The 26,272-nt window shown below is 46.8% G+C and overlaps 1 protein-coding gene across 4 annotated transcripts in view; it reads right to left on the bottom strand.

Moving 5' to 3' along the window:
- rbfox1 (RNA binding fox-1 homolog 1) overlaps positions 1 to 26,272 on the bottom strand; it is a 615,123-nt gene that overhangs the window by 141,586 nt on the left and 447,265 nt on the right. The window lies entirely within an intron of this gene.

Genomic DNA, 26,272 nt, shown 5'->3' with positions numbered 1-26,272 from the left:
AACCTTAAAATCAGAGCCAGGCCATTCAGCAGAGAAGTTCGGAAACACTTCTTTAAATATAGGGTGCTGGAAGTGTGGAACTCTCTCCCACAAAAAGCAGTAGATGCTAGCTCAATTTTAAATCTGAAATCTGAAATCAATAGATTTTTGCTGGTCAAAGGTATAAAAGGCTATGGAGCCAAGGCCGGAGAATGAAGTTAAAATACAGATCAGCCATGATCCCATTGAATGGCAGAACAACCACAAGAGACTGAATATGGACTTCTCCTGTTTCTAATGTTACTATGTCTGTCCTCACCACATATGCTGACTGACTTGCTGCGTGCTTCTGGCATTTTCAGCTTTTATTGCAGCTGTACTTATTTTGCTTTATCCATCAAATGTGAAATTTACCAAATATGGTATTTGGAGTGTAACAGTAAACCAGACTAAGATCTGACGTTAACAGGTTATTGGGGAAAAATCTACTTTAATGGTCACAAATGTAAAGACTAAGTGCAATGCAGTTCTCTATCTCAAACACTAAACATTTTTGTAACACATCTTGTTTGTACAGGTAACTGATAGTGTTTTTTTAATTCTGTATTTGTCCCAAAGATGCAGAGGACGAGGCTTTCATCTCCCAATAACAACAATGGATGAGTGAATCTACTGCCCTGGATAAAGTGCATTTTTCTGTACTTTTGCACTCTTTGTGGTTCTCTACTGGCAAACTAGGCCCAGATGAGTTTAGAATGTGAATCTGAGCTTTGGCCCACAGGTTCCCTTCTAGTGCAAAATGCAGGGACTGCCAGTTCCTAGTGAAAATGGCCATGTTTGTATTTTGGAAAGCCTTCCCACGATTCCGACATTGCTGCAGTGATTGGTGTCGACAGCTACTACTGAGCCCTCATCATGTGCACAGCAATTTCTTCATTTGGCATCATGTTCAGGCCGTTTCCCTGGCCAAGTTTTATTAATCTATTTGCCGGATAAACCCTTACTTCAAGTAACACAGGACTGCCAGACAACATGCTCCATAATAAATAGCAGTTCTAATCTGAAATTACGTTGCCAATATAACGAGATTTTTAATACAACCAAACCAACATCACATTATTATTTTAACAGGGTTTAACTTGGGATTGTGGGATGTTTCTATTACATTATTTGGGATTGGAAAAACACATTTGATTAATTAATGAGTAGCTCCCCACTGATTAATTAACCTGCCACTTGATATTCTCAGGTGCCAGGTTTTGTTCGCTCACAGCATCACATATGCTACAATCATTAAAAGGCATTAGCGCTGAAATTCCTTGCATCATGATCCCAGCAATAATGCCAGGATCGTGCTCAATGGTGCTCTCCAGTGCTGACCTCACCAGAGTCTTCAAGGTGATTGTGAGAGCATTTCATTTGCAAGAGACAGACTGGTACAATTGCCACTTCAGATGCATCTCTGGTACCAGTCTGTCCATGCCTTCAGGAAACTCCAGTGCTCAACTGCTTGTGGAGTGGGGTAGCCCTGCCCCACCCCCAACCCAAATAAAGAAGCTGATTGGGGTAGTTGTGCTGAATTAAGTATTGAAGTTGTTGAGGGTCCAGGCCATTTACTTAGCTGGTGGGGCCTACGTACTTCCTTCTGAAGGCTGGTACATTTCCACTCACTTGGTGTACTGGCTGCCACAGAAACGGCAGATTCTGAGCGAGCACAGATGCTTGGCTAAGGGAGTCCCCACCACTGGCTCCTTCCACTAGCCACCATTTGTTTTTATGGGGCAGACAGAGATTCCAGCCCTAATGAGATAACAGGAAACTACTGCAAACAACAACGACCTGCACAACTAGATCTCCACAGCTTTGCTTGGGGAATTGCCAGATTTCTGGCAGAGTTATGGTTGGAGTCCAGCAAAACGGCAAATAAATTTTGGGGCCACTGTCTTCATGTAGAAGCATTTCTTTTGATGCTGGATGGATGGGGGGCGGAGAGAAGAACCATGAATCATTTATATTGCAATTATGTGACAAGAAAGTAAAACGTTGAAGCATTTTGAAACGATTTACATCAAAAGACCATGTGAATGTAGTAAACAGCAAAAGAAAATTGCCAAACACTTTCTCATGAAGTTGATGTTCCTTTTAGGCTCCAGTATCACTTGCCTGCCTATCATCTTGTGAGCTGTTGATCACAGAATATTATGACAGAGAAGGAGGCCATTCGGCCATCATGTCCGTGTTGATCGAAGAAGAGTTACCCAGCCTAATCCCACTTCCCAGCTCGAGGTCTGTAGCCCTGTAGGTTATGGCTTTTCAAGTGCATATCCAAGTACCTTTTAAATCTGATGAGGGTTTCTGCCTCTACCACCCTTTTAGACAGTGAGTTCCAGACCCCCACAACCCTCTAGGGAAGAAATTTTTCTTCATCTCCCCTCTAATCCTTCAACCAACTACTTTAAATCTATTACTCCTGGTTATTGACCCCTCTACTAAGGGAAATAGGTCCTTCTTATCCACTCATTATTTTATACACCTCAATTAATTCTCCCCGCAGCCTCCTCTGTTCCAAGGAAAACAACCTCAGCCTGTCATGTATGTAACCTTTATGTAATACTGTATATACGTAAGAAATGCATACCTTGACCACATGGGGTGAACTTGTGGGAGACACTCCTCACCTGGTCACCCAGGCAAATAAAGGGAGGTCCCACGCAGGGTCATCACTTCTTGGCCCTGTGAATAAAGGTTCAGGTCATGGAGTGACCTTGTCCATAGAATGTGCCTCGTGTGGATTTGTGGTATTGCATAAGGACTTTACATTGGCGACGAGAAACGGGAATCAACGACCCACGAGAATGGCCACCGGCAGCACAGATGAACGGTACTGTGTTGGTGAGGACTGGGACGATTTCATTGAGAGGCTCCAGCAGAGTTTTGTCACGAAAGACTGGCTGGGAGACACAGTGGCCAACAAGCGAAGGGCTCATCTGCTGACCAGCTGTGGACCTAAGACTTACGGGCTCATGAAAGACCTGCTAGCACCTGAGAAGCCGGCGGACAAAACCTTTGAAGAGCTCAGCAAACTAATCGGTGAGCACCTCAAACTGGCGAACAGAGTACACATGGCCCGACACAGATTCTATACCCACGACGTCGGGAAGGACAGTGCATACAGGATTTCGTTGCAGACCTCCAGCGCTTGGCCAGCCTCTGTAAGTTCGTGGACTTCTTTATTGAGGGCATGCTGGGAGTTTCAGGAAGTTAATTGAGACCAAGGACTTGGCCTTGGAAGCGGCGGCGTTGATGGCTCAGACTTTTATGGCGAGGGAGGAGGAAACCAAGATAATATATGCGCGCAATTCTGCCTCCAACTCCCTGATCCCTGATGGATCAGGGAGTCGATATCATAAACGCGACTCAGAGCCCCGCAGGCAGGCAAGGGCAGTTTGACACACCCCAGGCAGCAATAGACCCAAGAGTAAGTCTCCAACAGAGACAAAGGCAGGCTGAACACATTTACACCACCCCAGCGGACAATGCGGCCCGGGATGGGGCCATTGACACCCACTAACAGGGTGTTCAAGAGTAGTCAAAGGGACAATCAGCGAGGAATGCCTTGTAACAGCTCTTTTGTTCACAACAATGGGAATCTCAGTTCATGCTGGAGGTGTGGGGGCAGACATGCTGCCAGGACTTGCAGGTTTCAACAGTTCGTCTGCAGAAATTGTAACCTCAGTGGCCATTTAGCCAGAATGTGCAGAAAGCCTGTAACCAGGCTAATATACGAGGTAGATGAACCAGAAGAGAGGTCTGCGAGGCAGGATGACGCTTGGGGCAAATCAATGGACGATGAAGTTCAGCAGGTTCATGTGGCAAACATTCACAGCTCATATACCAAAACGCCACTGATAATGATGAAAGTCCTATTAAACGGCATACCTGTACGCATGGAGCTGGACACGGGGGCCAGCCAGTCACTCATGAGTGTTCAACAATTCAAAAAGCTGTAGCCACTCAAAGCCAGCAGACCCAAACTAGAACGCATTGGGACACAATTACGGACGTACACCAAAGAAATCATTCCAGTGCTAGGCAGTGCAATGTTGGCGGTCACACACAATGGATCGATGAACTGGCTGCCGCTCTGGATTGTCCTGGGCAATGGTCCCGCACTGTTGGGGAGGAGCTGGTTAGCTGAGATGAACTGGAAATGGGGGGATGTGCACACCATGTCAACTGTGGAGCAAAGTTCATGCTCACAGGTCCTACAGCAATTTGGGTCACTATTTCAACCTGGCGTCGGGACGCTCAAAGGTACCAAAGTAGTGATACGCATCACCCCTGACGCCAGACCAGTGCACCACAAAGCCAGAGTTGTGCCGTATGTGATGCGGGAGAAAATTGAGAGCGAGTTGGACATCTCGCCCGTTGAATTCAGCGACTGGGCGAGCCCCATCGTTCCCGTCCTAAAAGCGGATGGCTCGGTCAGGATCAATGGCGACTACAAGGCCACCATCAACCGAGTGTCCCTACAAGACCAATAACCGCTCCCGAGAGTGGAGGACCTTTTTGCCACGCTGGTAGGTGGCAAGCTGTTCACCAAGTTGGGCCTCACTTCAGCCTACATGACCCAAGAACTGGCCGACAAATCTAAACTACTGACCACCATCACCACGCACAAGGGACTGTTTGTTTACAACAGGTGTCCGTTTGGCATTTAATCAGCAGCTGCGATTTTTGAAAGAAACATGGAAAGCCTGCTCAAATCCATTCCCGGAACAATCGTATTTCAGGATGACATCCTTATCACCGGTGTGACACCGAGGAACACCTCCACAACCTGGAGGAGGCGCTACGCTGACTGGACCGGGTAGGCCTGTGACTCAAGAAGTCTAAGTGTGTGTTTTTGGCTCCCAAGGTCGAGTTTCTGTGCAGGAGGGTTGCTGCAGACGGGATTCGGTCTACCGAATCCAAAATGGAGGCGATTCGACGAGCGTCCAGGTCCTGCAACACATCGGAGCTGCGTTCCTTTCTGGGATTCTTGAACTATTTTGGGAACTTTCTGCTGAACTTAAGCACGTTGTTGGAGCCGCTACATGTGCTCCTGCGTAAGGGTTGCAATTGGTTTTGGGGGGACTGTCAGGAACAGGCTTTCAATCGGGTATGGAACCTACTTTGTTCAAATAAGTTGTTGACACTGTACAGCCCCTGTAAGAAATTGGTTCTGACATGTGATGCATCGTCCTATGGGGTTGGGTGCGTGTTGCAGCAGTGTAATGCTGAGGGCCAACTACAACCTGTGGCTTATGCCTCCACTCAAGCTGAACGGGGATATGGGATGGTTGAGAAGGAAGCACTCGCATGTGTCCATGGGTGAAAAAGATGCATCAGTACCTTTTTGGCAGGAGGTTCAAATAGAAAGGGACCACAAGCCGTTAACATCCCTGTTGACAGACAGCAAGGCTGTCAATGCCAATGCGTCAGCTGGCATACAGCGATGGGTTCTCACGCTCGCTACACCATCCGGCACCAGCCCGGCACTGAAAATTGCACTGACGCGCAAAGCAGGCTTCCACTGGCCACCACTGAGGGGGCAGCGGAGCAAAGCGCTGAGATGGTCATGGCTGTCGATGCCTTTGACAGCACAGGCTCCCCCCATCACAGCCTGCCAGATCAAAATCTGGACCAATAGAGATCCCCTCCTATCCTTGATTAAGAAATGTGTCCTGACTGGGGATTGGGCGCCCGCACACGGAGCATGCCCTGAGGAGGTCAGTCCGTTTCACAGACAGATGGATGAGCTCTCCATCCAAGCCGACTGCCTACAATGGGGCAGCCAGGTAGTCATGCCCCAGAGGGGCAGGGAAGTATTCATCAGGGAACTCCACAGCGAGCACCCAGGCATCGTGCTGATGAAGGCCATTGCCCGGTCACATGTTTGGTGGCCGGGAATTGATTCAGACCTGGAACACTGTGTTCGCAGGTGCACGACGTGTGTCCAGCTGGGTAATGCCCCCAGGGAGGCCCTGCTCAGCCCGTGGCCTTGACCCACCAGGCCATGGTCACGTATTCACGTAGACTACGCTGGCCTGTTCATGGGAAAAATGTTTCTCATTGTGGTTGATGCGTACTCGAAATAGATCGAGTGCATCATTTTGAATTTGTGCGACCCACGGCTTGCCGGACATCCTTTTTAGCGATAATGGCCCATGTTTCACAAGCTACGAATTCCGGGAGTTCATGTCGGGTAATGGCATTAACCATATCAGGACAGCACCATTCAAGCTGGCTTCCAATGGCCAGGCGGAATGTGCGGTCCAAATCATAAAACAAGCCATGCTCCGGATTCAAGGACCCTCCCTTCAATGCCGCCTATCAGGCCTTCTGCTGGCCTATAGGTCCCGACTGCACTCGCTCACGGGGGTCCCGCCCGCGGAGCTACTCATGAAACGAACACTCAAAACTCGGCTGTCCCTCATTCACCCAGTCCTGTCCGACATTGTTGAGGGCAAGCGCCAGTCCCAAAACGAGAACCATGACCAAAATTCAAGGGGGAGATGTATAGAAATTTATGACCCCGTATTTGTTCTCAATCACGCTTTGGGGCGCAAATGGCTTGAGGGTACTGTAATAGACAAAGAGGGGAATAGGGTCATAGTGGTTAAACTTAACAATGGGCAGATATGCCGCAAGCATCTGGACCGTAAAAAAAAGGTTCAGCATGGACACTGAGGAACCTGAGGAAGATCATGAGATGGTGCTCACACCACCGCCAGTGAACGAGCAACAAGAACTTTCAGCAGCATGCACAGTCCCTGCGGTCAGCCCGGACAGGCCGGAATCACCACAGGTGACAGACACGCATACCAAGGGTCAATAACCAGAGCCCCAACTGCGGCGCTCCACGAGAGAGTGCAGACCACCCGAGAGACTTAACCTATGATCCCAACAAGATGTTGAGGGGGAGGTGATGTCATGTATGTAACCTTTATAGAACAACACTGCAGTACTGTATATATGTAAGAAATGCACACATTGACCACAGGGGGTGAACTTGTGGGAGACACTCCTCACCTGGTCACCCAGGTATATAACGGGAGGTCCCACGCAGGGTCATCACTTCTTGGCCCTGTGAATGAAGGTTCAGGTCATGGTGTGACCTTGTCCATAGAATGTGCCTCGTGTGGATTTGTGGTATTGTGTAAGGACTTTACACAGCCTAGTCAATCTTTCCTCAAAGCTAAAATTTTTCAGTCCTGGCAACATCCTCATAAATCTCCTCTGCACCCTTTCTAGTGCAATCACATCCTTCCTGTAATGTGGTGAATAGAACTACAGGCAGTGATCTAGCTGTGGCCTAATTAGTATTGTATAAAGTTCCAGCATAACCTCTCTGCTCTTGTATTCTATGCCTCGGCTAATAAAGGAAAGCATTCCATACGCCTTTTTAACTACTATATCGATCTACCCTGCTACTTTTAAGGATCTGTGGACATATACTCTCAGGTTCCCCTGTTCATCCACACCTCTCAGTATCCTCCCATTTATTGTGTATTCCCTTGCCTTGTTGCCCCTCCCCAAATGCATTACCTCACACTTTTCTGGATTGAATTCCATTTGCCACTTTTCAACCTAACTGACCAGTCCATCGATATCTTCCTGCAGTCTAACGCTTTCCTCCTCACTGTCAACCACACGGCAAATTTTTGTACATTTTTTTGCACCCTACATTTAAGTACAAATCATTAATATACACTACAAAAAGTAAGGGACCGAGTTCTGAGCCCTGCAGAACCCCACTGGAAACAGCCTTCCAGTCATGAAAACTCCCCTCAACCATTACCCTTTGCTTCCTGCCACTGAGCCAATTTTGGATCCAATTTGCCGCTCTCACTTGGATCCCATGGGCTTTACTTTCATGACCAGTCTGCCATGTGGGACCTTGTCAAAGTTTTGCTAAAATCCATGTAGACTACATCAAATGCAACTGCCCTCATTGACCCTCCTTGTTACTTCCTCAAATAACTCAATCAAGTTAGTCAGACACGACCTTCCCTTAACAAGTCCATGCTAACTGTCCTTGATTAATCTGTGTCTCTCGAAGTGAAGGTTTATACTGTCCCTCAGAATTGATTCCAGTAATTTGCCCACCACCGAGGTTAAACTAACTGGCCTGTAATTGCTCGATTTATCCCTTCCTCCCTTTCTAACAATGGTACAGCATTATCAGTTCTCCAATCCTCTGGCACAACTCCTGTAACCACAGAGGATTGGAAAATGATGTTCAGAGCCTCCACAATTTCCTCCCTTGCTTCTTTTAATAGCCTAGGATATATTTCATCCAGTCCTGGCGATTTATCTACTTTCAACTTAGAACATAAGGACAAAATAAATAGGAGCAGGAGTAGGCCCCTCGAGCCTGCTCTGCTATTTAATAAGATCATGGCTGATCTGATCTTGGGCTCAGCTCCACTTCCCGGCCCAATCCCCATAACCTTTCACTCCCTTAATACTTCCTCTCTCCCTATGTTTATCCCGTCCAATATTTCACTATCTTCCTCCTGAACGTCAATGTCGGCATCGTCCTCTTTTGTGAAGCCAGCTGCAAAGTATTCATTAAGTACCTTACCCGCCTCCACACAAAGATCATCATTTTGGTCTCTAATAGGCCCTATTCTTTCCTTAGTTATCTTATTATCCTCTTGCTCTTTATGTAATTGTGAGACATCTTTGAGTGTTCTTTGATTCTACTTGCCAATATTTTTTCATGCCCTCTTTTTGCTTTCTTAATTTTCTTTTTAATTTCACCCCTGCACTGTTAGGCTTTCTGCAGTATTGAGCTCACAATTTCTGAGAAAGGTTTCCCTTTTTTGCCTTATCTTGCCCTATATGCACCTTGTCATCCAGGGGGCTCTAAAATTGGCAGTTCTGCCCTTTTTCTTTGTGGGAACATGTTTATCCTGAACTCCATGTACCTCCCTCTTGAATGCCTCCCACTGCTCTGTCACTGATTTACCTTCTAGTAACTGTTTCCAGTCCACTTTTTCTAAATCAACTCTGAGCCTGGTATAATTGGCCTTCCCCCAATTTAGAACCCTTATTCCTTTTTTGGATTTAAATTCAATCAATTTGTGATATCAGTCAATGCAGGTGAATTCCAGATAGATAGTTACTAAATCAACGATTCAAAAATATTAGAAGAACATGATTTAGATTAAATAATTAAACCTAAAGCAGGCATAACAAATGATTACTGGTTCCAATACAATACAATAATTCAAAACCACGTGCCTCGATACCGGGTTATTTAATTTACGACTAGATCTGCTGCTACTCTTTACATTAGGTAGGTGGGGAGGAGAAGGAAACATGGGACAGTGTCTTCGTCACCTCGGGTTGAAGCTGTCCAGTTCATTGGTTGGCCACGTGCTTGTACTCATTTAACAAACTAGACTGCCTGCCTGCTTAAACATTATTCATACTCAGGATCTAGCTACAGAACAGAAAAAAGATCCTGTAACTGTAAATCCTATGTTAAAAGTGACTCAATGGTCATTTAAAAATCAAACTTTTCAACATGGCCATAACAACAACAACTTGTATTTATATAGCACTGTTAATGGAGTAAAATGTCCCAAGGCGCTTCACAGGAGCCTTATCAAACAATCGAGCCACATGAGCGAATATTAGGGCATATGACAAAACCTTGGTCAAAGAGGTAGGTTTTAAGGAACATCTTAAAGGAAGAAAGGGAGGTAGAGAGGCGTAGAGATGTAGGGCGGGTGTTCCAGAGCTTAGGGCCCAGGCAGCTGAAGGCACGGCCACCAGTGGTGGAGCGATTATAATCAGGAATGCTCAAGAGGGCAGAATTAGAGGAGCACAGATATCTCGGGGGGTGGAGGGGTTGTGGGGCTGGAGGAAATTACAGAGGTAGGGAGGGGCGAAGCCATGGAGGGATTTGTAAACAAGGATGAGAATTTTTAAATCGAGGCATTGCTTAACCGGGAGCCTACGTAGGTCAGCGAGTGATGGGTGACGCGAGTTAAAGTACGGGAAGCAGAGATTTGGATGAGCTTAAGTTTATGGAGGGTAGAAGAAGGGAGGTCGGCCAAGAGTGCACTGCGATAGTCCAGTCTAGAGGTAACAAAGGTGTGCATGATAATTTCAGCAGCAGATGAGCTGAGGCAGGGGCGGAGTTGGGCGATGATACAGAGGTGGAAATATGCTGTCTTAGTGATGGCATGGATAAGTGGTCGGAAGCTCATTTCAGGGACAAATACGACACCAAAGTTGTGAATGATCTGCTTCAGTCTCAGTTCCAGGGAGAGGGATGGAGCTGGTAGCAAGGGAGCAGAGTCTGTGGCAGGGACCGAAGACAATGGTTTTGGTCTTCCCAATATTTAGTTGGAGGAAATTTCTGCTCATGCAGTATTGGATAACAGACAAGTTGTCTGATAATTTCGAAATAGTGGAGGGGTCGGGCGAGGAGGTGGTGAGTTAAAGCTGGGTATGATCAGAGTAAATGTGGAACTTAATGTTGTGTTTTTGGATGATATCACCGAGGGGCAGCGTGTAGATGAGAAAAAGGAGGGGGCCAAGAATAGATCCTTGGTGGAGACCAGATGTAACAGTGTGGGAGTGTGAAGAGAAGCCATTGCATCGAATTTTCTGGCTATGGCTAGAGAATAAGAACATAAGAAATAGGAGCAGCAGTCAGCCATTTGGCCCTTTGAGCCAGCTCTGCCATTTAATGGAGCGGGTGCAGGACACTCTGAAAAGGGAGGGTGAACAGCCAGTTGTCATGGTGCATATAGGTACCAATGACATAGGTAAAAAACAGGATGAGGTCCTATGAGACGAATTTAGGGAGCTAGGAGTTAAATTAAAAAGTAGGACCTCAAAAGTAGTAATCTCAGGATTGCTACCAGTGCCACTTGCTAGTCAGAGTAGGAATCGCAGGATAGCTCAGATGAATACGTGGCTTGAGGAGTGGTGCAGAAGGGAGGGATTCAAATTCCTGGGACATTGGAACCGGTTCTGGGAGAGGTGGGACCAGTACAAACCGGACGGTCTGCACCTGCGCAGGACTGGAACCAATGTCCTAGGGGGAGTGTTTGCTAGTGCTGTTGGGGAGGAGTTAAACTAATATGGCAGGGGGATGGGAACCTATGCAGGGAGACAGAGGGAAATAAAATGGGAGTCAGAAGCAAAATATAGAAAGGAGAATAGTAAAAGTGGAGGGCAGAGAAATCCAAGGCAAAAAACAAAAAGGACCACATTACAGCAAAATTCTAAAGGGACAAAGTGTGTTAAAAAATCAAGCCTGAAGGCTCTGTGCCTCAATGCGAGGAGTATTCGGAATAAGGTGGATGAATTAACTGCGCAAATAGCAGTTAATGGATACGATGTGATTGGCATCACGGAGACATGGCTCCAGGGTGACCAAGGCTGGGAACTCAACATCCAAGGATATTCAGCATTTAGGAAGGATAGACAGAAAGGAAAAGGAGGCGGGGTGGCGTTGCTGGTTAAAGAAGAAATCAATGCAATTGTAAGGAAGGACATTAGCCTGGATGATGTGGAATCGGTATGGGTGGAGCTACGGAATTCCAAAGGGCAGAAAACGCAAGTGGGAGTTGTGTATAGACTACCAAATAGTACCAGTGAGATTGGGGACAGCATCAAACAAGAAATAAGGGATGTGTGAAATAAAGGTACAGCAGTAATCATGGGCGACTTTAATCTACACATTGATTGGGCTAACCTAACTGGTAGCAATGTGGTGGAGGAGGATTTCCTGGAGTGTATTAGGGATGGTTTTCTCGGCCAATATGACGAGGAACCAACCAGGGAGCTGGCCATCCTCGACTGGGTGATGTGTAATGAGAAGGGATTAATTAACAATCTTGTTGTGCGAGGCCCCTTGGGGAAAAGTGACCATAATATGGTAGAATTCCTTATTAAGATGGAGAGTGACAAAGTTAATTCGGAAACTAGGGTCCTGAACTTAAGGAAAGGTAACTTCGACGGTATGAGACGTGAATTGACTAGAATAGACTGGCAAAGGACAGTTAAAGGGTTGATGGTGGATAGGCAATGGCAAACATTTAAAGATCACATGGATGAACTTCAGCAATCGTTCATCCCTGTCTGGAGTAATAATAAAACTGGGAAGCCGGCTCAACCATGGCTAACAAAGGAAATTAAGGATAAGTTAAAGCCAAGGAAGAGGCATATAAATTGGCTAGAAAAAGCAACAAACCTGAGGACTGGAAGAAATTTAGAATTCAACAGAGGAGGACTAAGGGATTAATTAGGAGGGGAAAATAGAGTATGAGAGGAAGCTTGCACAGAATATAAAAACTGACTGAAAAAGCTTCTATAAATATGTGAAGAGAAAAAGATTAGTAAAGACAAATGTAGGTCCCTTGTAGTCGGATTCAGGTGAAATTATAATGGGGAACATATAAATGGCAGACCAATTGAACCAATACTTCGGTTCTGTCTTCACGAAGGAAGATACAAATAACCTTCCGAAGGTACGAGGGGACAGTGGGTCTACTGAGAAGGAGGAACTGAAGGATATCCTTATTAGGTGGGAAATTCTGTTAGGGAAATTGATGGGATTGAAGGCCAATAAATCCCCGGGGCCTGATAGTCTGCATCCCAGAGTACTCAAGGAAATGGCCCGAGAAATAGTGGATGCATTATTGGTGATCATTTTCCAACTGACTATCGACTCTGGATCAGTTCCTATGGACTGGAGGGTAGCTAATGTAACACCATTTTTTAAAAAAGGAGGGAGAGAGAAAAAGGGTAATTATAGACTGGTTAGCTTGACATCAGTAGTGGGGAAAATGTTGGAATCAATCATTACGGATGAAATAGCAGCACATTTGGAAAGCAGTGACAGGATCGGACCAAGTCAGCATGGATTTATGAAAGGGAAATCATGCTTGACGAATCTTCAGGAATTTTTTGAGGATGCAACTCGCAGAGTGGACAAGGAAGAACCAGTGGATGTGGTGTATTTGGACTTTCAAAAGACTTTTGACAAGATCCAGCACAAGAGATTGGTGTGCAAAATCAAAGCACATGGTATTGGGGGTAATATACTGACGTGGATAGGGAACTGGTTGGCAGACAGGAAGCAGAGAGTCGGGATAAACGGGTCCTTTTCAGAATGGCAGGCAGTGACTAGTGCAGTGCCGCAGGGCTCAGTGCTGGGAACCCAGCTCTTTACAATGTACATTAACGATTTAGATGAAGGAATAGAGTGTCATATCTCCAAGTTTGCGGATGACACTAAACTGTGTGGCGGTGTGAGCTGTGAGGAGGATGCTAAGAGGCTGCCGGCTGACTTGGACAGGTTAGGTGAGTGGGCAAATTCATTGCAGATGCAGTATAATGTGGATAAATGTGAGGTTATCCATTTTGGGGGCAAAAACACGAAGGCAGAATATTATCTGAATGGCGGCAGATTAGGAAAAGGGGAGGTGCAACAAGACCTGGGAGGTACAGCAGGCGGTAAAGAAGGCAAATGGTATATTAGCCTTCATAGCAAGGGAATTTGAATATAGAAGCAGGGAGGTCTTACTGCAGTTGTACAGGGCCTTAGTGAGGCCTCACCTTGAATATTGTGTTCAGTTTTGGTCTCCTAGTCTGAGGAAGGACGTTCTTGCTATTGAGGGAGTGCAGCGAAGGTTCACCAGACTGATTTCGGGGATGGCTGGGCTGTCATATGAGGAGAGACTGGATCAACTGGGCCTTTATTCACTGGAGTTTAGAAGGATGAGAGGGGATCTCATAGAAACATATAAGATTCTGATGGGACTGGACAGGATAGATGCGGGAAGAATGTTCCCGATGTTGGGTAAGTCCAGAACCAGGGGATATAGTCTTAGGATAAGGGGTAGGCCATTTAGGACTGTGATGAAGAGAAACTTCTTCACTCAGAGAGTTATTAATCTGTGGAATTCCCTGCCGCACAGAGAGTTGTTGATGCCAGTTCACTGGATATATTCAAGAGGGAGTTAGATATGGCTCTTACGGTTAAGGGGATCAAGGGGTATGGAGAGAAAGCAGGAAAGGGGTACTGAAGGAATGATCAGCCATGATCTTATTGAATGGCGGTGCAGACTCGAAGGGCCGAATGGCCTAAACTTGCACCTATTTTCGATGTTTCTATGTTAATAAGATCATGGCTGATCTGATCATGGACTCAGTTCCACTTCCCTGCCCGCTCCCCATAACTCTTTATTCCCTTATCGCTCAAAAATCTGTCTATTTCCACCTTAAATATATTCAATGTCCCAGCTTCCACAGCTCTCTGGGGCAGAGAATTTCACAGATTTACAACCCTCTGAGAAGAAATTCCTCCTCATCTCAGTTTTAAATGGGCGACCCCTTATTCTGAAACTATGACCCTAGTTCTAGATTCCCCTATGAGTGGAAATATCCTTTCTGCATCCATCTTGTTGAGCCCCCTCATTATCTTATATGTTTCAATAAGATCACCTCCACTGAATATAGGCCCAACCTACTCAACCTATCTTCATAAGTCAACCCCCTCATCTCTGGAATCAACCTAGTGAACCTTCTCTGAAATGCCTCCAATGCAAGTATATCCTTTCTTAAATAAGGAGACCAAAACTGAAGGCAGTACTCAAGAGGGCCAAAATTGGTCGATGCGTAAGGTCTGCCTATTTCTCGGCGGTATGCTGGCGGTGCGTCGCATACCGCCGAGATCGAAGAGGACAGAATTGATCAAAATGTTTTCGCCAGTATGTCAACGATCTGCATCGGGTGGTATGTATCCTAGTAGGATGGCTCAGAAACATGGACCATGTACAGTAGACACCTCAAGTCGCTGGAGAAATACCATCAACGATGTCTCCACAAGATCCTACAAATCCTCTTGGAGGACAGATGCACCAATGTTAGCGTCCTCGACCAGGCCAACATCCCCAGCATTGAAGCGCTGACCACACTTGATCAGCTCTGCTGGGCAGGCCACATTGTCCACATGCCAGACATGAGACTCCCAAAACAAGCGCTCCACTCAGAACTCCTTCAAGGCAAACGAGTCAAAGGTGGGCAGTGGAAACTTTACAAGGACACCCTCAAAGCCTCCCTGATAAAGCGCAACATCCCCACTGACACCTGGGAGTCCCTGGCCAAAGTCCACCCTAAGTGGAGGAAGTGCATCCGGGAGGGTGCTGAGTACCTCGAGTCTTGTCGCCAAGAGCATGCAGAAATCAATCGCAGGCAGCGAAAAGAACGTGTGGCAAACCAGTCCCACCCACCCCTTCCCTCAATGACTATCTGTCCCACCTGTGACAGGGACTGTGGTTCTCGTATTGGACTGTTCAGTCACCTAAGAACTCATGTTAAGAGTGAAAGCATGTCTTACTCAATTCCGAGGGACTGCCTATGATGATGATGATGATGATGATGATGGAATCCTAGTAGACGAACCAGATCGATTTCCTGTTCAATGGGCGGTGCGGCACTGAACTGCACATGCGCAAATTTTATTTTTTTTCCCGTTTTTTTACAGAAGCATTTTACATGTGATGTCGTGGGTCAGGGGTCACCCACGCATGTGCAGTGAGTTGAAGAAGAGGGAGAGAGAGTGAGAAGGAGCAGCAAGCTAGTCGACAGGCAGATACTTGAAAAATACATAGCACAGTGCAAATATATTCGTAACAACTAATAATTCTTCAGTTGAAAGCTAAGAAGAGATATTTAACAAAGCAAAAATCATTCACAGAGGGTCCAAGTTTGAACTGTTCATTAGAATGGCGCACCTCCGTGCCTTGCGCCTATTTTTTAGAATTAAAAGTGCGCTTAAAAAGTACCTCGCTATTCTGAACTGTCTGTAGGCCTCCATTCCAGTCGGCGCAGCGCAACTTGAGCTGCGGGGGGCGGAGCTATCAACATGCTGTGTCTACACCGCCGGCATGGGGGCGGGGCTAGGGCCCAGCGTGTCTGTGAGCACCGGCAGCATTGCGCATGCGCGTTGGAGGTTGCGCGCATGCGCAATGGCACAGAAACATTGGCTGGGTGATTGATTTCCCGGCCCTAGCCCCTGCCTGAACGGCCAAAGATAGTCTGCTGCGTGCTTTAGTGAGCTTTGCTGCTGGGTGATCGATTTCCAGCCCCTGGCTGAACAGACAGGCGCTGCGTGCTGCAGTAGGTGAGGTAGGGACTTTTATTTTTTTATTTATTGATTTATTGATTGATTTTTTATTTTTTTTATTTTTTATTTTTTGATTGATTTTTTATTTTTTTATATTTTTATTTTTTATTTTTTATTTTTTGATTTATTGATTGATTGATCAATCATTTATTATTGATGATGGTTCTTTATTTTCAAAAGTGAAGGTGCTTCATGCTCTCTTTTCCCTTCCCCTGCCCCCCACCCCACCCCCCCCGCCCCGTCCCCATCTCTGGCTAGCTGTGCTGATTTTTTAACTCAACACAAGGTTTATCCTGGCACACAAAAGTGGACACTTACTCCGTTCTAATTTAGTTTGGAGTAACTTTTCGCAGTTCAAACTTGCAAAACAGACGTAAGTGGCTGGACACGTCTCCTTTTTAAAAAAAAAACTGAACTAAAACTAAACTAAACTAACTCACTAGAACTGGGGCAAACTAACTATGGAGAATTGCAATTTCTAGGATACTCCAAAAAAAATATAGTTGATCCAAAAAATAGGAGCAAATCTAGTTGAAACTTGGGTCCAGAAAGATTATGGCAATGTTAAAAAAGACCTCAAGGCGCAGGAACATCAAGAAGGAGGGGAAGCTGAGGGCACCTGCCTTCGATGAGACGGAGTTACCTGCCCTTCCGAGCTAACGAAAGGTGGTATTGGAAAGCCCCTCCCAAAGGAGTACAACCGCATATGGGACTGGGGAGGCTGTGTCCTAAAAGTACCATGGTACGCACCGGAGAAAGGTGCCATAAGAGGTGGAACGACCTGATGAGGGTAGCAAGAGCAAATAATGATTTTATTTATGCGCCCACCGCCCTCCCCTCCCCATGGCCTATGTAGGTTCAGTGTGTCTGTGTGTGCGTGTGCGCGCATGTGTGTGGTTAAATGTTTTGAAGATTTTTACTTTGATTTACTTTACTTTCTGCAATAGCATCTGATTAGCGGCGCATAGGGGAGGACCCACAACCCAGGAGCCTCTTACTGACATTGAAGTCATTGCCCTGTCTCTGGTCGGGGATAGCAACCGTGCCACCACCGGCATTGGAGCTGACCCACTCACACAGGTTGGTAAGTTCAATAAAATGCAGTCTGTGTTGTGGTCCTCTCATGTCATGCAATATACCTGTAACTGTAATGTTGGCCTGATGTAATGTAAGTTTATTGCACTGTATTGTTGGCCTCATGTGATTTACTGCAATGTTGGGGGCATGTAACGCAATGCATATACGTATTGTCTGTCTGCGATACGTATTGTAGTACTGCAGCAGTGATGGACATCTAAGTAAGACTGCGATAAGTCACTGTACTAATGTAACGCTGATCCCTCCCCTGGTGCCAAGCATTTTTAAATGTTGTTTTGTACTTCCAGACTCGGACGATTCAGACGAGACTCCGCAGAGAGACCAGACGACAGACCCCCGCCTGCCTCCACCTCTGGCATCGCCCAGCCCTCTCCTGACGTCACCACTGGCAGAGATGAGGAAGATGAAGAGGAAGAGCCACTGATCCTGGAGCCAGTGGAGGTGGAGCTGGGGGTAGAGATGGAGGAGGATACACCAGCTCCATGTGGGCCAGCTGGAACATCCTCCACCACCGAGTCTATATTCAGGGGATTCCCCCATGGCTCATCTGATTCAGCAGGACCAAGCAATGCGCAGCAAGGCACCCCCAGTGTGGCAACGCCTTTGCCACAGCGATGAAGTTTGGTGCAGGAAAGGTAGGGTGCTGTAGTCGTGTACCAGGACATAGTGCGTCTGTCACAGGCCAGCATCGACATAGGTCGAGAGATGCTCAAGGCCATAACTACAATAGCCACAAACATCATGGCTCTATCAGAGCGGCAGCTGGAGGAAAGGTTGCGTACGATCGCCGCGATGGAGCAAACCGCCGCGCCAAAGCCACGCGGCAATCGATAGGATTGAGACATGGCGCGGAACCCACCCTTGCCATAGCAGTCAGGTCGACAGCACCCGAGGGTGGGGAGCTGACATCATCTTCCAGCCCTGGAGCCGTGCCTTCCACATCGCGAGGTTCTCCCGAGGCCTCATTTATTGCACCTGCAATGTCTGACCCCCCAACAACAGCAACGGCCCTTGGGGTGCGGTGCTACACGCCGGCTTGGTATCAACACGGGGAGGCCCGTGCCCAGGGGCACTTGGAAAGGAAAGGGTGGGAGTAAAAAAAGGAGGGAATAGTCCCAAGGGTGGTGTAGCATGCAGGCGTGGTGAGGCAGAGGTTGTGGCCAAGGAAAGTAAAGGTGTTATGTCTTGGATAAAGAGTCAGACTAGATACTGCAAGCTCAAAGTAAGTGGGACCGTAGTCCTTTATTGCAGATCTCAGAGTGCCTCTCCAGCCTGTGAGGCCTCCTTATGTACAGTTGCTCCCAAGGGATTGTGGGATCCCTTGGGACTCCAGGGGATAAGCCCTCTGGTGGTTAGACATGGTAATTACAGGTTTACATACATAACAACACTCCCCCGCGCCCTCCCCACCTAAATAGTGTAACTATTTACAATGTGAGTCAATCTGGGGCCTTCCTTTCCCTGGTTGATCATCTTGGTGCAAATGCTGGTGTTGGTGAGTCGTTTGTTGGGCCCTCGTTGGGCTGCTGCGCAGCTGGCCTCGCTGGACTGCTGGGGGTGGTGAGTCTTGCTGGGCTGCTGCGGGTGAGGGTTCTGCTTCATGGTCAACCGCTGGGTCGGTTGCCACTTGTGTGTGTGTTGGAGGGTCGAAAAAGGTAGAGTCTATTGTGGATTATTCTGGATAGTTCGTAAATCTGAGTTTGGTTTGGTCCAAGTGTTTTCTGCAGATGAGTCCATTTGCGAGTTTGACCACAAACACCCTACTCTCCTCTTTGGCCAAAACAGTGTCAGCAATCCACTTGGGACCTTGTCCATAGTTCAACACAAATACAGGATCATTGACTTCAATTTCGCTTGACACATTTGCGCGATCATGATATGTATTCTGTTGAAGCCGTCTGCTCTCTACCTGTTCGTGTAGATCAGGGTGGACTCACGAGAGCCTTTTATAAAGTGCCCTTTTCATGAACAGTTCAGCGGGAGGGACCCCAGTGAGTGAGTGGGGTCTTGTGCGGTAACTAAGCAGGACTCGGGATAAGCGAGTCTGCAGTGAGTCTTCAGTTACCCTTTTCAAGCTCTGCTTGATTGTTTGAACTGCTCGTTCTGCCTGACCGTTGGACGCTGGCTTAAACGGGGCAGACGTGACATGTTTGACCCCATTGCAGGTCATGAATTCCTTGAATTCGGCACTGGTAAAGCACAGCCCATTGTCACTTGCAAGGACATCAGGCAGACCGTGCGAGACAAATATGGCCCGTAGGCTTTCAATGGTGGCAGCGGACGTGCTTGCCGACATTATCACACATTCAATCCATTTGGAATATGCATCTGCAACCACTAAAAACATTTTTCCAAAGAATGGGCCCGCATAGTTGCAGGAACCCTAGACCACGGTTTGGAGGTCCAAGACCCCCTGGATGCATTGCTTAACTGGGAACATGTATTACACTTGTGCATGCAGGACTCTAAGTCTGCATCGATACCGGGCCACCACACGTGGGATTTGGCTATCGCTTTCATCATTACAATGTCTGGGTGGGTACAGTGGAGATCACTCATGAAAGTGTCCCTGCCCTTTTTTGGCAAAACTACCCGATTATCCCATCGGAGACAGTCTGCCTGCATAGACATTTCATCTTTGCGCCGCTGGAACGGCTTTATTTCTTCCTGCATCTCTAACGGGACACTAGACCAACTCCTGTGGAGCACACAGTTTTTTTTTACTAAGGACAGTAAGGGGTCCTGGCTCATCCAGGTTCTAATCTGTCGGGCGGTAACAGGTGATTGCTCACTCTCGAATGCTTCCGTTACCATAACTAAATCTGCGGGCTGTGCCACCTCCACCCCGGTGGTGTGCAATGGTAGCTTACTGAGAGCATTTGCACAGTTTTCTGTGCCTGGCTTGTGACGGATGGCGTAGTTGTATGCAGACAACGTGAACGCCCATCTCTGGATTCGGGCCGATGCATTCGTATTTATCCCCTTATTTTCAGAAAAGAGGGATATAAGTGGCTTATGGTCGGTTTCTAATTCAAATTTGAGCCCGAACAGATATTGATGCATTTTCTTTACCCTGTAAACACACGCTAATGCTTCTTTTTCGATCATACTGTAGGCCCTCTTAGCTTATTGCAATATACACCCGACCCCGTACGATGACACATCACATGCTAGTACCAAATGTTTACATGGATCGTACAACACAAGCAATTTGTTTGAACATAACAGCTACCTAGCTTTCTCAAAGGCATTTTCTTGGCTTTTACCTCATACCCATTCATCTCCCTTATGCAGTAAAGAGTGCAGGGGTTCTAACAATGTGCTAAGACCCGGTAAGAAGTTACCAAAATAGTTCAGGAGTCCTAGAAACGACCGCAGCTCTGTCATGTTCTGTGGTCTCAGTGCGTTTTTGATTGCCTCCATCTTTGAATCAGTGGGTCTGATGCCGTCCGCCGCGATTCTTCTCCCCAGAAACTCCACTTCAGGCGCCAGGAAAATGCACTTCGAGCATTTTAGCCAGAGCCCCACATGATTAAGCCGACTAAGAACATCCTCCAGGTTCTGCAGGTGCTCGACGGTGTCCCGACAAGAAGTTGTCCTGGAAGACCACAGTGCGCGGGACCAACGTCAACCCTTTCCATGTTGCTCTGGAATATCGCCACGGCTGATCGAATCCCAAACGGGCATCAGTTGTAAACGAAAAGACCTTTGTGCATGTTGATGCAGGTGAGGCCTTTCGAAGATTCCTCCAACTTCTGCTTCATGTAGGCTGAGGTCAAGTCCAGCATCGGGAACGTTTTCCCTCCCGCCAGCGTCGCAAATAGGTTGTCTGCCTTTGGTAGCGGGTACAAATTCTGACGGTGCCATCTCCCTTGAGGACTGAAACAACTGGACTAGCCCACTCATTGAATTTGATCGGCGAAATGATACCCTCTCATTACAGCCTGTCCAGCTCGATCTCCACCCTCTCATCATGTAAGGTACCGCTCTCGCCTTGTGATGGATGGGTCGCACCCCCGGAATCAAATGGATCTGCACTTTTGCTCCTTGGAACTTCCCGATGCCTGGTTCGAACAGCGAGGGAAACTTGCTTAGGACCTGGGCACGAGGTGTTGTCGATGGACGAAAGCGCTCGGACGTCGTCCCAGTTCCAGCGTATCTTTCCCAGCCAGCTCCTGCCCAACAGTGTGGGGCCATTGCCTGATACCACCCAGAGTGGTAAATCGTGCACCACTCCATTGTAGGAGACCTTTACGGTAGCACTGCCAATTACGGGAATCAGTTCCTTTGTGTGCGTTCTAAGTTTGGTACGAATGGGATTCAGGACTGGCCTTGAAGTCTTGTTGCACCACAACTTATCAAAAGTCTTTTTACTCATTATGGACTGGCTTGCACTCGTGTCCAGCTCCATGGACACCGGGAGTCCATTTAATTCAATCTTCAGCATTATTGGGGACACTTTGTGGTAAATGTATGCACCCCATATAATTCTGCCTCCTCGGTCTCAGGCTCTGGTTCGTCATGATCCACTGTGGATCTGTCCTCCTCTGCAACATGGTGGTTTGCAGGATTAGCAGGGTTTGCGGCTTGCCTGCACATATGTTGGAGGTGTCCCATTGTTCCACAGCCCTTGCAAACGTATCCTTTGAAGTAGCATGAATGGAATCGATGATCATCCCCGCTGCGCCAACAAGGTGTTAATTGGCTTGTATTCCTCACCCTTGATGGTGGACTCTGAGTCATCTGCGGATGTACAGCTACAGGCGTGTAATCCTGCCATGGACATTTTGATTCGCAAACAACGTTACTTTGTTCACAGTACTTGCAGCAGGACTCGTGTGCTGGCAAATTTGTTTGGTATTGTCACTGGAGGAGATAAACGCCTGGGCTATCTCTATGGCTTTTTTCAAGGTTGGGGTCTCTACAGTCAAAAGTTTGCGAAGTATTACTTCATGGCCAATGCCAAGTACAAAGAAGTCCCTGAGCATATGCTCCAAGTGTCCTTCAAATTCACAATGTCCTGCAAGGCATCTTAGCTCGGCAACGTAGATCGCCACTTCCTGGTCTTCAGACCTCTTGTATGTGTAGAACCGATACCTCGCCATCAGAACGCTTTCCTTCGGGTTTAGATGCTCCCGGACCAGTGTGCAGGTTTTTCATGAGGCCATATGTTGATGCCCCGCAAACGGTGAGGAGGATCGCCCTTCGTTTGGCAGCATTCCCTCTCCTTCCAGCTCGTTGGCCACGAAGTATTGGTCAAGTCGCTCCATGAATATTTCCCAATCATCTCCCTCCAAAAATTTCTCCAGGATGCCCACAGTTCTCTGCATTGTTGCGTTGGGGTTCGTCATCTGTATCTCGTCGCCAGTTGTTATGTCTTGGATAAAGAGTCAGACTAGATACTGCAAGCTTAAAGTAAGTGTGACCATAGTCCTTTATTACAGATCTCAGAGTGCCTCTCCAGCCTGTGAGGCTTCCTTATATACAGGTGCTCCCAAGGGATTGTGGGATCTCTTGGGACTCCAGGGGATAAGCCCTCTGGTGGTTAGACATGGTAATTACAGGTTTACATACATAACAAAAGGGTCTTTTTGTTGTAATTGAAGTTTGATTTGTAAAAGTTTATTGAAGTTGTAAAAGTTTTGTTAAAGTTGTTATTAAAGTTGCTATTAAAGTTGTTACAGTTGTTTTATAGTTATAAGTTTTACAAAGTTTTAAAATTGTTATATATTTTTAAAATGTTTATATAAATGTATGAATTGAATTTAAGCACTCTTGTACAGTGTCAAACTTTTGGGGTAACAGTCATCAGGGTCCTAAAATGCATCTCTCATCATTCAAGCAAAGTGTTCATTTATGAGCTGCTGACATAATACTTTTGCTGTGGCATATGCTCTGCGTGCCCTCCGCTGTGGTGTTGGTTGGGGGTGAGGTGGTGCCATGGGTTCATCTGCAAGCTCCTCCTCATCCTCCTGTCCCTCATTGTCCTCTTCTTCCTCCTCCATCTCTTGTACTCTTTCCCCAGGTGGTCCCGCAGTCTCCTGTGGCAATTCCTGTCCCTGCATGATTGCTAAATTATGCAACATGCAGCACACCACTGTGAACTGAGCAAACTGCTCAGAGTGGTATTGCAGCCTGCCTCCTGAGTGGTCCAAGCATCGAAAGCGCTGCTTCAGCACTCCAATTGTCTTTTCAATTGTGTTACATATGGCTATATGGCTCTTATTATATCGTTGCTCGGGTTCTGTCTGAGGGTTCCGCAGGACAGCTCAAGAGCCAGGTGGCGAGGCCGTATCCTTTATCCCCCAGCATCCAGCATTTAACTTGTGGCTCAGACTTTAACAGGTCAGACACAGTGCTCTCACGCAAGATGTGCGCATCATGGATGCTCCCTAGAAAGTTGGCATTCGCTGCCATTATGTGCTGTGTATGGTCGCATGCAAGCTGCATGTTGAGGGAGTGGAATCCCTTACGGTTTCGGTACACCTCCACCTCCTGTAATGGTGCTTGCAGGGCAATATGGGTACAGTCAACAGCACCCTGCACCTTGGAGAAACTAGCAATGTGTGCAAATCCCAAAGCCCTGACACTCTGTGCCTCCCTGGTCATTGGGAAGTTTATAAATTCCATCCAGCGTGCATACAGTGCTTCAGTTACCTGTTGAATCCACTGATGAGCAGCGTGCTGAGAAATGCAGCATATGTCCCCAGCTGATGCCTGAAAAGAGCCACATGCATAAAAGGAAAGTGCTGCAGTCACCTTCACCTCGATAGAGAATGCAGTAATGTTGGTGGTACTGGGCTGCAGGTCTGCCTTAATGAGCTGGCACATCTCATTGATCACCTCTTTTCGGAAGTGCAGCCTTTGAACGCACTGTCGATCGGTCAGGTCCAAGTATGAGTGCTTCTCCCTGAAAATCCTTTGGGGGTAAGGCCTCCTCCTCCTCATCAGTCTGCAACTTCCTCCATTACCCTTATAACTCTCCTCAATAAACTTTCTTACATCTGGTTCCTCCATTAGACAGGTTGTCAGCAATACAGGCTGAGATAATACAGGCCCCATTCTTTTTAAATCTCCACAATATTTTGAGACGAAAAAAATAGAACTAAAATGCCTTCTATCTTAATAAGTTACTCAGTAACAATAGAAATGCCTTTTCCAATCTAAATTGCACTGTAAAATTACTGTTCACTTCAGAAATAGATTGCTGCTTTAGCTGACAGTTCCCGATTTCCAAAATGGCGGCTCCATGCACTCTGCCCATTTCACATCTCGTAAAACCACCTTTTCCAGGACGGTATGCAGCTCCAGTGGTATGTCAGCGGTATGCGATGAAAATCGGACTTTTTGGGCGGTATGCAGGCGGACGGTGTGCATACTGCTCGGCAGTATGTCAAGGATGAATATTACGTCGAGCAGTATGTCGGCGGTATGTAGGTGTTTTTTGACCATAATCGCATTTTTGGGCGGTATATTGACCAATTTCGGGCTCTAGGTGTCTAGGAATGGAACCAGGCGAGTGCAGTCCCATCCAGCTGCACAATGGAGGGGAGGTGTTGGAAGAGGATCGTGTGGTCAATCGTGTCCGCTGCTGCAGGGACATCGAGGAGGTCGGTTAGGGATAGTTTACCACGTTCACAGTCACATAGGATGTTATTTGTGGCTTTGATAAGAGCCGTTTCAATACTGTGGCAGGGGCGTAAAGCTGGAGGGATTTAAACATGGAGTTCCGGGAAAGATGGGAACGGATTTGGAAGGTGACAACATGCTCAAGGACTTTGGAGATGGCTAGCACAATTACTGAAAACCACAGCCATCCATTGACATTGTTAATGCATTTAATGAAGCTAATAAAGACTCCTGGTATCATTTCCAGGCATGCCTACAGACTCATTCATCGGCTTTCAAATGTGAAATTAAGTTAATTTTAAATCTCATAAGTCTACCTCCTTAATCGAGGGAACACTACTTTTAACTGTTTACTTTCCCCAGAATAAAAGCTTCAGATTTGGTCGACATGATTGGCTTTTTAGCGTGAGTAACTCATTGAGGGCAAAGGATTCAGAAATAAAGTGATAAATATGCCAAATTCACCCAAAATAAATTCCATTATATTTCTGTCTTAAAGCTGTTATGTAAGTAGAAACCACATGAATATTCAGATGCCTCAGTCAGTTTTCTATTCCCAGAACTCTTTATGAATATTAAAAAGATAATTTAGTTAAAGCAGAATTAATGAACTGTTTTCATTTGAATGACTTATCCTGTGCTTAATAACACAGTGTTGCATGCTATATATCCTTAATAAATGGTAAATTTTTTTTGGAGGGGAAGACAAAAGTGACAAGGAAAAGAATCCGACAACAGGAAGACCTTGTTTGTTTTCCTATCTCAGCAATGTACAAGCTAGCAATAAATCTGTGGATCGTACTCACACCTGACCCAGGCCTGTATTCCCATCACCTCAGTCCTTGCTAGGCGCGTGCCTCGGAGAATTGACCTCAAGGGGGCCGAATTTGTGATCGGAGGTGGCGGATGCCTCCGACCTGCAAAAATATCTGCAAACTTACCTGATGGTCCCGGAGGTTCGGCCACTTGCGTTCCTGGGCCTCTACCCACAGGCCTGCATAAAGGCCCACGTATCCCGGGGCGCACGTGGTTCGCAAGCACCCCTGGGATCACGTGGGCCGGCCCAACCACTCACTTCACACACCGCACAACGCTCCCAGTTAAAAGTGCTGCTCTTATTTCAGGACTTTATTTAGTGTAGGTGTTGCCAGAGGACTGGAGAGTGACCAATGTAGCAGACAATTTTAAAAGGGACACAGAGCTAACCTGGGTAAGTATAAACTAGTTAGTTTAAGACCCGTAGTAGGGAACATTTTAGAACCTTCAATTAAAAGTGAAATTACCACATATCTAGATAGAGAGGTAGAAGTTAGAAGTTTCCAGCACATGGTTCAAAAGGCACATTGGGTTAGACTAAGTTTTTGA

This window comes from Pristiophorus japonicus, chromosome 15, assembly GCF_044704955.1.
Source record: "Pristiophorus japonicus isolate sPriJap1 chromosome 15, sPriJap1.hap1, whole genome shotgun sequence".
Lineage (NCBI taxonomy): Eukaryota > Metazoa > Chordata > Chondrichthyes > Pristiophoridae > Pristiophorus > Pristiophorus japonicus.
The sequence above is the reverse complement of the archived record's forward strand: the minus strand, read 5'-3'. Positions and strand labels throughout refer to the sequence as shown.